Genomic DNA, 14,919 nt, shown 5'->3' on the forward strand with positions numbered 1-14,919 from the left:
GGTTAAACACTCACCAAGTAGAACAATTGGTCCAGGCGCCCCATACCCTCAGCTTGGGGAGTGGACAATCCAACTAGAAAAACACGGAGGTATCCGGGCACTCTGAAGAATTCCTCAAGGGTCACAAAATTAAACTAAAAATATATTTTAATGAAAATACATTAGAAAGCATGCGTTTCGTGCCTCATGAGTCCATGACTAAGTGCTGGTATCCCCCCATGTTTTTCTAGTTGGGTTGCTGTTTGACATGGTGTCCAACTACTACTGTAAGGAATAACCAATTCCAATACATACCTCAGAGGTAAAATACACACGCAGATTTACTAACACTTTTCTCATTTTTTTAGTTTTAAAATTTGAATAAACTCATTTCCCCAAATGTCTGACATTTACTAAAAAGTCAATGTGAGGTAATTAGAATAGAAGCACTTGATTCCCCACATGACAACATACATACAATAAGGTGCACCGGCAGCTTATGACAAACATGAATATGCTTTGTGCTTTTTCAGAGGGTGTTTAGTCATAGGAAGTGGAGGATGCAGTTCAACTACAGCTGTCCTCTGCAGGTTGTAGAGCCTTGATGGTTATACTAGAATGACTACAAATTGCTAACAGATATAGATATATACTTAATATTATTTAGATTGTAAGCTCTAGGGGACAGGGACCTCCTTTTTACTGTGTCCCATACCACATGGCACGTAATCCCTGTGTATTTATACTTATTTATTGTATTTATTGTGCACTTGTCCCCTCTATGTGTAACTGTGTATATTGTAAAATGGTACAGCACTGCGTATCCTTGCAACGCTTTGTAAATAAAGTTATACATACATATTTGTATGTATGTTTATCCCCCAAAGATCCATCATGGACAGGGGAGAGCCATATTTGAAAATTTCTGTGTACAGTGTTGAGGTAAATTGAGACGCAATTATAAAACGTTTAACCATGTTGTTATTCAGAGGAAAGCAGATGTGCGTTAGATTACACAGAGCGTGATCTCCATTAGCCGCTAGTGTGTACTTCATGAATACAGCGTGTACTAGGCACACACCCAGCCGGAGATAAACACGCGTGGCCCTTTAAGGAGTGGGGAGGAGGCACAGGAGCGCTGTGAATGAAAAGCACTAGTGAATTCTTGCATAAATTATGCCTGGTGGCTGCGTGACGTCACGCCGCGGTGGAAGCAGGGGGGCAGGGAGTGGGAGGAGCCGGGCTGTGTGTGTGAGTGAGTTCGCGGCCGGCTGGCGGGAGCGCGCTCGGTCCCCTGGGAGGACGCGTGAGCGCGGGCGGAGCTGGTGCCTGAGGAGGAGTGAGTGAGAGCTGTGTGTGAGCGCTGTGAGAGCGCTTTGAGAGTGTCCGGCGGAGCCGCGGGTTCGCCTCCTCCGTACGGGCGCGCTCGTGCACTTCTATCGGATTAAACTTGAGCCGAAATTAAAACACAAAGGCAAAAAGAGCAAAAGGGGGAGAGAGAGAGACCACAGCCAGCCGAGAGCAGCCGCACGGACACGGGACGGACTCCGAGAGTAACCCAAGCGGGCTGGAGTGTGGGGAGAGCGTCAACTATACAGGCAGAGATCGTCCCCCTCCTCCCGTGCGGCTGGGAGAGGAGGGCAGGGGCACATAAGAGTTGCCCATATATATCTACTCATCTGCTCATGAGACAATAGGGCAGTGTGAGCGCCGCTGGGCGAAGAGCACCCTCCTGCCCGGGTAAGTGCCTGCGGGGGGCGGGATGGGGAGTGCGGGGAAGGGCACAGCGTGTGAATGAATCAGCCCGGCGTTGGACCAGGCTAACAATGCAACTCCCACATTGGCACACGGGGCAGGGCCAGCGGGCCCCTTCTCTGCCCAGAACTCGCCAGCACCGGGCTTGGCACAACTTGCCGGGCAGCCAGCGAACTTTGTGCCAGGCATTCCCCACAAGTGCTTGGTGCCGCCTGTTACCCCCACAGATGCCCCCGCTTTAGTATAGTGTTGCCCCCCAGAGTCAGTGCACTGTGCCCACCGGGGGGCTCTGAGAGAAGGTCGGGCTTAGTGTAGGGCAGACAGGTCCCCGGGATCAGAGGGGGGCCCCATTGTAACAGATATTTGCAGTTTCTATTCCATTGATGCCCGGTCTGCAGGCAGCCCTCCAGCTGTTATTAAACTACAACTCCCACAATCCTTCTACAGCGGGATCCCTGGAGTCCCAGCCAAACAGCTGGAGGTGTTGCACGTTGGACCCCTATGTGTTATTCATTCACGGAGGAGCGGGGGGGGGGGCAGCCTTGTGTATATTGCCAGGGCACCCCCCTTTCACCCCGGCCCTGGTTGGAGGGCAGAGAAAGAGATGGATAGATGAGATGGAGGCTCTCTGGCCGAGGAGGAGGAGGGGGGGTCAGATCCTGACCGCATGAGGAGGTCTTGCTGTCCCTCCCCCTTTAGAAATCACGACAGGAGCACGCTGTCTGTATCGCGACATCTGACCACTAAGGTCAAGTTAGGGAGGGGGGTATATAGGGGCTTATATTGGCTGCGCTGTGTGCCCCCCAGCTCTGGCTGCCCATCAACTTGTGCAAAGTGGCCGCTTGATGGTGGTGCATGTGGTGCAGTTAAAGGGTCGGTGCGCTGCTGGCTTTGTATTCCCCTCCATGTGTAGCGTGTGTTTGTGTACTAGTGCCACGCTGCAGCCCGGCTACACGGCTCCGGGTCCCGGCGGGATGTCGCCATAGACTTTGCAGGCACTGGGCGCACACCCCTTTCCAGCCCAGTTATCCCTAAGCCAGGAGGATGGGAGACATGTTGGTGTGAGAGGTTGGGGGGGGGGGAGGGGGCTTATTTGGGATCTGAGACACGAGGTGCCTTGCCCAGGGAGGAAAGTAAAAGGGGGCTCGGGGGGGGGGGGCTGCAGGAAAAAAACAGTTGTAAAATCAATTAAGTGTGATTGTTGGTGGGGGGAGAGTAATGCTGGGGGTGTATCGGGCTGGCCTGAGCATCCACAATGGAGGAGAGAACGCTAAAGCTCAAGGATCTAACCCTAAGCCTTCCCCACCTGGAACCCTGCATCCCTCCTAGCGCTTCTCGCAGCATCCTGGGAAATGTAGTTCGGCAACAGTTTTGCACCCTGCCCGCTAATGAGTTTGTTACCGTACGTGTGTAGCGTGCCTAGTGCGTTCTAAATAGACGATTTGCAGATTTTCTCTTTTATCCCCGGACAATTGTAAAATATGAAGGCATAAATGGTAGAAATAATCCCAGATGATGTGTTAGAGGCGGCTGCTCGCCCCTAATTACCCTCTCAGCGGGGGGATTAGCCAGTGTGTGGGGCAGTGGGAGCTCTGATCTCTGGGGAGCTGAGGATGGATCTCTGGGAATGGGTCATTGTCCGATGGTAGTGGCTTGCTAGAAAGACATGGCCTCCCTTGTTTTATTTCCCTGCACAGGGTCCTGCTGGGGGAGCAGGGGGGTGGGAAGCGGTGTGTGGATGGGAGGGAGAGGTTTGTTGATGAGGCTCAGGGAGAAGGCGCTGCAGGCTACCAGCAGCCATCACTGCATGGCATTCATCTCCTCCTGATGGCCTTTCACAGGGGGTTACCCTGGGGGAGCCAAAGTGAGAGGGTGGGGGGTGGCTGGGAAAGGCACTGGCTACACAAGCCATAGGTACCCTGTTACAGAGGGGCACTAGGGGTATTGCCAGGGGTATCTCACTGAGAATTAAACACCCCCTTTTTATTTAAAGTGTTTTCTTTCCCCTAGCAAACAATAGACAAAGGACACAAAAGTAGCAATTGAGGAGGAGTTTCCTTTGAATGGGAGAGCTCACCGACCAGCACCATGCAGATCTGGCTTTTCAGCACTTTGCATTCTCTCTGCTGCTACTCTAGAGTTTTAAACAAATGCAAATGAAGGAAGGTTTAGTTTTTCTTTAATCACCTCTACCATAAAGTTTCCCCCCTTTTTTTCTAATTTTCTTTTACTCTGCAGCTTGCTTTCTGTGCTTTTTAGATGAGTGAATCCAATCTCCTAAACAGGGAACAGGAAGGTGCCCCATAAACGTCCCCCAGCAGCCATGCATGCTAATGACAGGGAGCCTATTGTCCCCGGGATATTTTTTTTCCTACTGCAACTGGCTGATTGGCCCATCAGTATCACCCACAGATTATCTGTAACGTCCCATTGCATTGATTTTTTTTTATAGTGCTGTTCCCTTTTGTCAGGATATTTAATTGCATTTAATAAGTGCAATGATTATGCTTTGTAATATCCAGTCTGTGGTACTTAAGCAGCTTTTAGACTTCAGTTCCCAGCATCCCCTGACAGGCTTAGTTCTTTTCTCAACTTTTTCTAAAGTTGGGAGGCCCAGCCACATGTGTGCTGCATCCCCTAAATAGGGTAAAGTACTGGCCTCGCTGCAGCACAGGATGCACTCATCGTTAAATAAAATGGTACCTTTTAAGTAAGGTTAAAGCTTTTCTAAGCTTTAGGCCGCCCCTTGCATGCTGACTGCTGTGGATAACGGCCTGGACTGGCCACAGGTACTAACTATAACAAATCCCAATTTTTTTTTATTAATACCATATTCTATTTTCTGTAGGGCTGTTTTAATATTAAGCCTTTAATACTGTGCAAGGAAATAAGATTGTAGTGGGTATGTACATAGGGATACACAGAAACGCTGAGTACTTTGTTATTCTGTGAAATTGCCCATGATGTAACAGGTTTTTCTTGGAAGTAACAAGTTAAATAGCTGTAACTTTCAAATACCGTTCATGCAAAAAACATTGTTATATTTGTTCGCTTCTCCAGGCCACACAAAGACGTTTCCTTGGTTTTGCTGTGTGTTTTTCCACCTTCTGCTCTATCTAATGTTACTCAGGTTGACAGAGTGGATACAAGTTTACTGATGTGCTAACATTGTATGTGTGCTTTCCTGTTGTTACCTAATGGCTAAAATATATTGTAACCATTCATTTGCAGGCAGTTGTAACTGTATTTATTCCTTCTCTTGAAGCTTGCTTTCTGACTAAACACGTGTCCTGGACAGCTATGTTTAAAGGGGAGCTTCACTTTAAAGTGACCATTTCTGCGTTCTGTAGATATTTTAAGGTTCAAACTGGATCTCCTTTTGTGCTTATTTGGTTATGTTGCTGCTCTCTGGTTGTTGTGTTTACCAGCAGCTACTTTACTCCAAAAACAGAAATAAGAAAATTAAATAATGCTTTACTAAAACACCTATTCTGATAAAAACTCAACCTCATGGTGGCCAAGTCCACTAACCTTAACTGCCAGAAGCTATTTCAAAACCCCACTTTGATATGCAAACAAAAAAAGGAATTAAGTATGATATACACAGTTTAATTACTTCTTGGTCTACAGCAGCTATAGGGTGAATTTACAGGTGAATGTCCACTTTGTATAGACCCCCATTGCGAGAAGTGTGCGTATGAGGTTCATATTGTAGAATTACTTGGCCCCTCCCCATTGAGTGGTGAAAACAGCAGTGTGAGTTGGGACCTCTTATTGCATTGCTGTGATCCCATTCCTCTGTCAAATAGATCTGTAACTCTTACTGTAGGTAGAACTGGTTTACATAGTAAAGATGAGATTTTGTTTTATGTGTAAAAGAACGATGGTAGTTAAAGTTTATATGTTTTAGAAGTACATTGGTAAACTTTTTGTTATTACACAGGATTAGCTTTGTCTGATTATATTGCTTGAGTCATGGGGATCATCCCAGTTGTTTTACTGCAGCAATATTTATTATGTCTACTTATGGACGAACCAATAATATGAAGGTGCAGCATGTGCTAAATATGCCTGATCAGGCATTTCCATAACTTGTTGCTGCAAAGCACCTTAAACTATAACCTATCCGTAGGCAGCTAGCCAGCCTATTAGCCCAACGTACAGTGGTGTTCTTTCATGTTATATTGTTGGTACACTGAGAATAGCTTTGCTAGACTAACACCCTGACGTTTGGGCACTGCTGTTTGTGATTAGAGCAGGCTGAACTTTTAATATGGCACCAGATAAACCACACCTACGCTCTTCTGATTTTAAATGCCTTGCTGGTGCTAATGATTCTCCATATTGCAGTCTCTTTAGTATTTTATGCCCCTGGATAGCCAAAACTGTCGTCAGTGTTGACCTGTTTGTATAGGTGAACTTCTTGTTCTGTAAAAGCTATGTCTGTTGGTTGTTTGGACCTGTTTTGCAGTAAGCTCCACGATCATTGCTTGTGGGTCAGTCCACTTTTCTTCATTTGTAAATATGTATGTATGAAATATGCCTATATAAACACAAATATATAGTATTTCAAGGATTAGCACTCCATTCCTGTGTTGCATAAACTTTTTATTTAGCATTGGATGCCCAGTGAATTGAAAGAAGTTTATACAGCACAATAATGCAGTGTTAATGTTTGTAATATTGTGTGTATATTGTGTGTATTCCAATTTGATGTAGCAACCATGTATGGACTAGTCTGAGCGTGGTTGCACATGTGAATGTGTTTTATTTTTTTGCTGGATCCCCTACCCCTAGATATAAGTTTTTATATTGAACATTGTAACATTTTCAGTTCAGTTACATCACTTTCATTCTTTGCTAGAAAATAGTTACATTTTAGAAACTTTTATATTAACAAGAATTCTGTTTCACAAACTAATCCTTACGTGAGAACATTTGTATATTAGCTGGCAATGGTGTAATTACAGGGTGCTGAAATTAATATAGACCCTTGTAGTTATCTGTGGGGTGTGCCATGAACTCTGTGCAGACAAGGAGTGGGCTAGAATAAGGGGGACGAGTGAGAGCAGAAGTACTACATGTGATGCTTCTTTGTCTCTGGTTCCACCGGTGTCTTGTCTCTCTGTTCTCTGGTTACACTTTGCCCAGAGTATTCAGTAAAGTGCTGGTGAAACTGTAGAGACAGCTGTCCTGAGAATAATATCTATAATTTATGTGATACTCACTTTGTTAGTTTGTAAAATTAGCCATTTCTTTCCCCATTTTTATGCTGTTTCTAGAGAACGGAGGGTTTTTCTCCTTTTGGCAATTATTTAGCATGTGCAAACTGACAGCCTTTATTCAAATATACATATTCTTACAGCATATCCTGCTAGGGTTCGTACCCTGACTGGTGCAGCACCAGGGTATTGAAGGGAAGTAAAGCATTAAAGCATTTCACTTATAAAAATCAGTATGTTTATCCTGTGGTTTGTTATGACTTGTCATGTTCTAACGGAACTTGGAAATCGGGAATACTTTGCTTTTGCTTCTCAGTTGTGTGGCTGTGTCTGTGCTATTCTCTCCTTGGCCGGCAGCACGTGGTAGTTCTGACCCAGTAGGTATGACCTTGTGAGTGGGAATGTGCCTGAGGTTACACTGTGAGTCACTACAAATCATCGATTGACTTAGCTGTGTGACATCATGGGTGTGTGTTAGCAGAGGGGAAAACTCTGATATGGTCCTTCCGCAGCGTGAATGGATGACTGTTCGTTTTAACCATTTCTGCCATCCTGTGGTAAACTGGGGCTGCTGTACACCAGTTCTCTATAATGTGCTATCTCCTCCTACCAGACTTCTCAGGTCAGATTCCCTTTATGTTATTCACTGGAATGGTCTGTATGTTTTAATAGCTCTTTAACATTTATATGGCTAAAGTTAACAACTAGTGATTGCGTGAAAAGTAATCCTGCAACACAGTGATGTGTGTTCTAATAGCAACTGGCAGAATGGATTCTGTCCACTTAACCCAATAACTGCTGGAGGGATAACTTGCTTTAGATGGAACTCTGCCTGCATAGTTTCTACTGTAAATAAAATCATTTTAATAAAAGAAAGCTTAGGAACCTTTTTTTTTCACTTTATAAGCAAGTTATCACTGCTCCTGAAGGTATGTGACCAGTGGGTACCTGTTTTGAGCAGTTCTTCATTTATATAGCAGAAACATGTAAGGGTTCGGGTGTTTTATAATAATCACAGATGCTGGTTATGTATAAAATATATATACATATTTTTGTAATTCAAGGTTTATCTATAGAACAGTGTTCCCCAACCAGTAGCTCGTGAGCAACATGTTGCTCCCCAACCCCTTGGATGTTGCTCCCAGGGGCCTCAAACCAGGTGCTCATTTTTGAATTTCTGGTAAAGAAGGCACGTTTTGCAACCATAAAAACCAAGTATAATGCCAAACAGAGCCTTCCATAGCCTGCCAGTCCACATAGGGGCTATCAAATAGCCAATGATAGCTCTCATTGACACCTCCAGGAACCTTTTTCATGCTTGTGTTGCTCCCCAACACTTTTTCCACTTGAATGTGGCTCACAGGTATAAAAGGTTGGGGATCCCTGCTATAGAAAATGAACCCTGTAAAATTTCTCTTTTTTTAGACCGTGACTAGACTGCAGTGAGAAATTCAGTAAATTCATCCTTGATTACATTGGTTTCCCCCCCCACCACTATTCTTGTTCCCAAAATTGTTGTGGTCCCAAAAGGCTAGCAGGAACCCAAAAATCCAACATAGAATGATTATGGTGATTGCAAACTGGGATGTCTGTTGGACCTCTCCTGTAACATTAATGCTATAATTCTGCTACAGCATGGGCAGTTGTGTGAGTAGCAGATGAGCTATACATTCCTTATCTCACTCTCTTACTTTTAAAGGAACAGTAACACAAAAAAATGAAAGTGTATAAAAGTAACTAAAATATAATGTGCTGCTGCCCTGCACTGGTAAAAGTTGTGTGTTTACTTCAGAAAGACTACTATAATTTATATAAATAAGCTGCTATGTAGCCATGGAGGCAGCCATTCAAAGGAGAAAAGGCACATAGCAGATAACAGATAAAATACTATTGTATTCCACAGAGCTTATCTGTTATCTGCTATGTAATCTGTGCCTTTTCTCCTTTTTTTCCAGCTTGAATGGCTGCCCCCATGACTACACAGCAGCTTATTATATAAATTATAGTAGTGTTACTGTAGCAAACACACCAGTTTTACCAGTCCAGGGCAACAGTGCATTATATTTTTATTACTTTAAAGCTCTTTCAGTTTTTAGTGTTACTGTTCCTTTAAGTCCATCCATTTTTATTACAAACACAGCATCTAACAGGAAGTGAATTGAGTTTATGTGCAGGTACATGGAGTGGGCATTCTGACCTTGCACAGGCAGATAAAGAAAATGGCTGAATGTGCATCAGTTTGAATACCAGATTAATCCATGCATAATTATTATTATATTCATTGTATGTGTTTATTTGGTCCAGTTTTGAGAACATTTAAATTCCATGTTTCTCCCTTGGAAAGGGGGGGGTTAAATACCTGTCATATGGTATATAAAATAAGCTGTGTATGACACCAAAGCTCTTCAGGATGTTCTCCATAAGCATTTAAAAGCTGATTAGAACAGAGTTGTTTTTAAGCTGTTGGCAAGTTAGATTTAATATCTGTGGTGCTAACCATATAAACTAGCATTTTTAGCCTGAAGCCATCCACCTGTTGTATTGGTGTTTTGCTCTCAGGGGTAGCTGGGAATTGCAGTTCAAGAGCATCTTTGGTGCCAGATAGTGGGGCTTTTGGTGCCACTGATGGAATAGCAAGTAGTTGAATTCTCTTTCCTGCGTGTTGCAGGTGAGAAGAGGCAAGGCTCACGGGCCATTAGTTTACTAATGTTCCTATTGTTTCCTACAGATAAGACCTGTGGAACTTCCAACTCATGACAATCATTGCCTACGTTATTACAGATTATATGGTTAGATGCTTTTGTAATGTTTATGGCATGCAAATAGAACCAACAACAAAACAAGTAATTTGTAAATTTAGGAAGATTGATAGAGAGAGGGTGTTCATTGCAATGATAGGAGCTTTTAATCCAAATATTCTCCCCACCATTGATCCAAAATGCAATTTTATTATTGCTAACAAAAGCTTATTACTTGCAAAATGGTCTGTGTGGCATAGCCTTAATAGGCAGTTGCCAGTCAGCCAGCTTATACTGGCACCAGTAGATATCTCCTGAAACTGGGTCAGCTGTGCAACCCAGTCATTAGTTAGAACTCTATCTTCTTTCCATTGCTGCTTCTCTGGAGATGCTGGGATCCATTTAACCTTCCATTTGTTTTAAGAAGCAGTTAGAAATGCCTTTACTTTTTTTAGATCAGTTTCAAGCCAATATTATGTAAACATCAAAGTTGCCAGGCTACATAACTGATAATTAAAGGTCGTAACAATAATTGCTATTTGTAATAAGTTTCACCTGTATTTAAAAGTGAGCTAATATCCCACCTTTCCCAGAGACCTTTTAGATGCTTTGTTTGCAAAGGTAATTACTGTTGCGCTGTCAGAACATGAATCCCAATACATTTTGGATCATGTATTCAGGATTCTGTGACGTGTCTTAACATTTATGCCGAAAATCAGATTTTTATTTTATTTTATTTTTTGATAGCTTGCCAGTATTAGAGAAGTAATAAAATATAGTATTGTTATGAAGACAGGACCTGCTCTGGTTCCATCCTGTTCAACTTAAGTCTCCTGTGGTCCACCAGCAGACAGTTACTAGTTTTTATGTTCTTGGCAGATGTTGCTAAACCTCTCTACTTGCCAGTGCAAGAAAATGGCAGTCCTTTGAATTTTTACGGGTTTATGTAATAAAAGGCACTGTTTGCCCAGGAGCAGTAACCCATAGAAACCAATCAGCAGGTAGAATTTACTGGTCATCTATTTAAATGCAAGCATCTTATTGTTTGCTATGGGTTACTGCTCTAGCAAAGTTCCTGTTCTATCATATATGTCCATTTATATATGGTAGTTGGGTAGAGCACCTGCTTCTTCTGTTTCACAAGGGATACTTTGGTTGGAAAATATAGATAAATGTAGGGATGCACCTAATCTGGTATTCAGTTCAGAAACCGGCCAAATGTTAAACTGAATCTGACCCTGGAGAGCAGAATTTAAGACTTTTTTTTGTTTTTGTTCTTTTATTTAGAGTTTATTATACACATTTGGGACTCGCTTCAGTATTAAGTCAAATGTTTTCTTGAGGATTCAGTATTAAGTAGAATAAAAAAAATCATGCATCTAGCATGTCCCCTGGATAAAATTACAATTGACAAGAAGCAGTTCCTAGATATTTTTCAATGTAGGCATCATGGGTTTGTCATAATTAAAAGCTCACTGGCTGTATTCTCTACCCCCTGTAGTTAAGAGCTGTTTTTGTGCCCATTTGCTGCAACAAGTCACATTATAGCAACTAATTGAGCATGGAGAAATGTTACCATTTCATAGTTTAAAATCAAGAACAGTATTTTAGTTTCCATAGAACTGGACCTTTCTTTTTAGTTTTAGTGCTAGGAATATTTGAAGTGTTCAGAGAAGCCCTGCTTCAGAATAGTTTGTCCTTCGTATTTATAGATCTCAATATGTTTAGCCATTGATCTATCTGTGCTAATTTGAGTGTACTGACAGAGCCTGATGGATCCTTAACACCCACATGCAAAAGCAATGTCTGACAACACTAGGATATGGCTTATGGGGAGAGCTTTTGTTCCATCCAAAAATATTTTGGTCAAGCCACAAACAGGATATATGAAACCTTTCTCACATTTATAAAGGTAGAGCTCACAGAACAGTTTAAAAGTTGGCACTTTGGGGATATTTGTCAAAATGTCTCATTGGTATTTCCCACTGCATAATGTGTGCAGCAGACACCATTTGTGGGTCTTCGTGTTTTTTGGCTAGCCACATCATCTCCGTAGTTTGTGCCTTTCTAAAGCACACACCACCACACCAAGGGTGGGGTCTCTTAGAATTAAAGGAGGAACTTTTTATTTTTAATTGAAGCTTTTTTTTTTTGTTTATCTAAATATGCTCTTGAATCCATACTTTAGGGCTAAATACAAAATGTCAGCTGCTAAGTTTATATAACTGCTTTTTCAATCAAAATCTGGTGCTATAATCAGTTTGGTGCAAAAGAATTTTGCATGAATTATGTACAGATCTTCAATAATAATGGTTAAAAGAATACTGCTGAGGCTGTACAGTCCTGGGTGCAAATGGCAACTAGGGCCATCTCGCTGGATGGGATATAGATCAGACTTAATTCCCTGGTCATTTAAAGCTTATTTTTCTTGCTATAGACTTGATCAGCCTATAGATCTGAAAATGTTGGTTAATTTAATCAAGTGTCCCACTGAGTAGCCGTTTGCTTACATTTGCACAAATAGTATGCTCTTCATCGAAATGGAAGTGACCAATGTCACTTTGCTTATGTCTGCTTATTCTGCTTGCCAGCCAGTTTAGTTTGGCCATCCTTGTGTGTGACCATATTGGTCAAATGAGTGGACCACAAGGTATTCTAATATATTTACCCTTTCTCTGTGTATTTAAGACCTAATATCTAAATGAACTGTCGAGACTTTCATAATGTTAGATTTAGCTCTGCAGTATTGTTTAACAGCTTTTATTGAAGGCACAGTGTAATTAGATTTGTCCTTGTTATTTACCAAGGACTGCAGAATATTATAGCCCCTTGCTTAATTCACATATTGTCTGTCATTAAGAGGTATTAATATAATGCCTTTGATTATTTAATGAGCGCAATGTGGTATTGCTGATTCTTTGTCTGTACAGCTTTTGTGTGTTTGTGTACTAAAGGTATAATAAAGTCAATTAGGTAATCATATCTTGCTTTCACATATTGACAGCTTAGATGAATGCAGAAGGGAATATTGTCTGTAATTTGCTGAAGAATGAATGAATGTGATCTCACTTTTTCTCTTACTTGTATGCAGATAATGGGCCATGGATAGAAATTCAGAAAATGTATCCGATGGTAATTCTGAGCTGTTTCTGAAATGTAGATTGGCGAAAAATTATTTTATTTTTTTTTCTTATGTAAAAGCTATCTATGCCTTCTGGGGCATGTACAATAAGTGCTTTTAATAGAATATCTTAAGTTCATAACTAACTTGGATCTGAGCCCAATTAGGCCACTCATATGCTGGTTGAAATTGGGCAGCCAGTGAGATCACACAGGTGGGGCCTGCAGTGACCTGTCAGATGAGGACTGCATTGATGCTCCAATGCACTCATTTTCAAGCCCTCTTGATTGATATCAGGCAGGGCTGTTGATTGGTCCCATACATGGGCCAATAAGCTGCCTGAGTGACCAGGAGGCTTTCTCCCATCTATGAAAGTAGTCTAGGACCGTTCATGTTATGTGTCTGGTGTGAAAATCACATGTGCAACAGCAAAAGACCTATACGGCAGGTATGGCTCTTGGAGCCCTCAAGCTGTTGAACTATAACCCTGGCTTCATTTGATGGACATTATAGTTTAATAACAGCTGCAGGCCTGCACTATTAAAGTATCAATCTAGTGTCTGAGCTTGACTAAAATACTACCTACTAACACGTGTATTCTGAACACGTGAACAGCTTTCCAGATTTTTTTTTAATGAGGACACCCACACACCTTGTACCATAACAATGCAGGATATTATAGTAGCCATAGTGTAGGAGGTCAGGAGAAGCTTGGATTTATGATATATAGATAGTGCTTGGTAGGAAGTAGACTCAGAAGAACTATATGATAAGACCAACGCGAAAGTGTTTGCTAGAGCTTACAATCTACTAAATTCTAAATGTCACAAAAAGGAATTCTAGGTGGGGGGGGGGGGGGGCGGCAGCTATTTTCTGGAAGCAGCCATAGTTGGTGATGTGCCTGTATATTGTTTGGTCTCAGTATGTGAACAAAATGCCTCTGTGGGCGGATTTCTGTATGTGCACAATGTGTAGGAAAAGTTAAATGAGGCAGCCGTGTGTGAAGAGCCAATGCGCAGTCCCCTCCAGCTCAGTGTTCTGACCTCTGGCCTTTTGTATCCTGTGACACTCAGCCAGTCTTTGTGCTGCGGCTTATTCATGATGGGTTACTTACCCCCACCGCATATGCCCACCGCCTTCCCAAAAGAAGGAGATAAATTATTTTCAGCTGCAGGTCAGGCCAAAGAAAAGGCCTCTGGAGGTGTGGAGGGGGAAGGGATACCACACATTCTCTGCAAAGGACCAGGCAGGTTGCAATCAAACTTTGAATTTTGGAATATGAAAAATGTGCCTAAATTGTATTTATTTTTTGCCCAGTTCTCATTATGGAATTAGGATAATAGCCTCTGGGAAGGGTCTGTGGCTGTGGGATAGCAGTAATAGTAGGGAGAGATGGTGCCTATAGTAGCAGTAGGATAATAGTCTCTGGGAAGGGACTGTGGCTGTGGGATAGCAGTAATAGTAGGGAGAGATGGTGCCTATAGTAGCAGTAGGACAGTAGTCTCTGGGAAGGCACTGTGGTTGTTGGTTAGCCGGTACAGTAGGTAGAGATGGTGCCTATAGTAGCAGTGGGGGGATAATAACCTCTGGGAAGGGACTGTGGCTGTGGGATAGCAGGTATAGTAGGGAGAGATGGTGCCTATAGTAGCAGTGGGGGGGATAATAGCTTCTGGGAAGGGACTGTGGCTCTGGGATAGCAGGTATAGTAGGGAGAGATGGTGCCTATAGTAGCAGTGGGGGGATAATAGCCTCTGGGAAGGGACTGTGGCTGTGGGATAGCAGGTATAGTAGGGAGAGATGGTGCCTATAGTAGCAGTGGGGGGGATAATAGCCTCTGGGAAGGGACCGTGGCTGTGAGATAGTAGGTAGAGATGGTGCTTATAGTAGCAGTGGGGGGATAATAACCTGGGAAGGGACTGTGGCTGTGGGATAGCAGGTATAGTAGGGAGAGATGGTGTCTATAGTAGTAAGGGTTTAGTAGGGAAGATGGTGACTTTGAAACTGCAACACTCAATCCACTGCCCTGTTGGCCTTTAAAGCTTAGCTCCTCACACCTGTTTATACCTGAAACAGTTGCTATAGAAGTATGGGTTCTTTATTAGCT

At 42.7% G+C, this 14,919-nt stretch overlaps 1 protein-coding gene across 2 annotated transcripts in view; it reads left to right on the plus strand.

Annotated features, from left to right (window-relative positions):
- Positions 1 to 1,179: 1,179 nt before the first annotated feature.
- Positions 1,180 to 14,919, plus strand: part of chd7 (chromodomain helicase DNA binding protein 7) — an 84,976-nt gene continuing 71,236 nt past the window's right edge. For both annotated transcript variants that reach the window (XM_002936112.5, XM_004915184.4), the window contains exon 1: positions 1,180 to 1,719. The gene's annotated coding sequence lies outside the window, so the exon portion shown is untranslated. The remainder of the gene's footprint in view (positions 1,720 to 14,919) is intronic.

This window comes from Xenopus tropicalis, chromosome 6 (genome assembly GCF_000004195.4).
Source record: "Xenopus tropicalis strain Nigerian chromosome 6, UCB_Xtro_10.0, whole genome shotgun sequence".
Taxonomy (NCBI): domain Eukaryota; kingdom Metazoa; phylum Chordata; class Amphibia; order Anura; family Pipidae; genus Xenopus; species Xenopus tropicalis.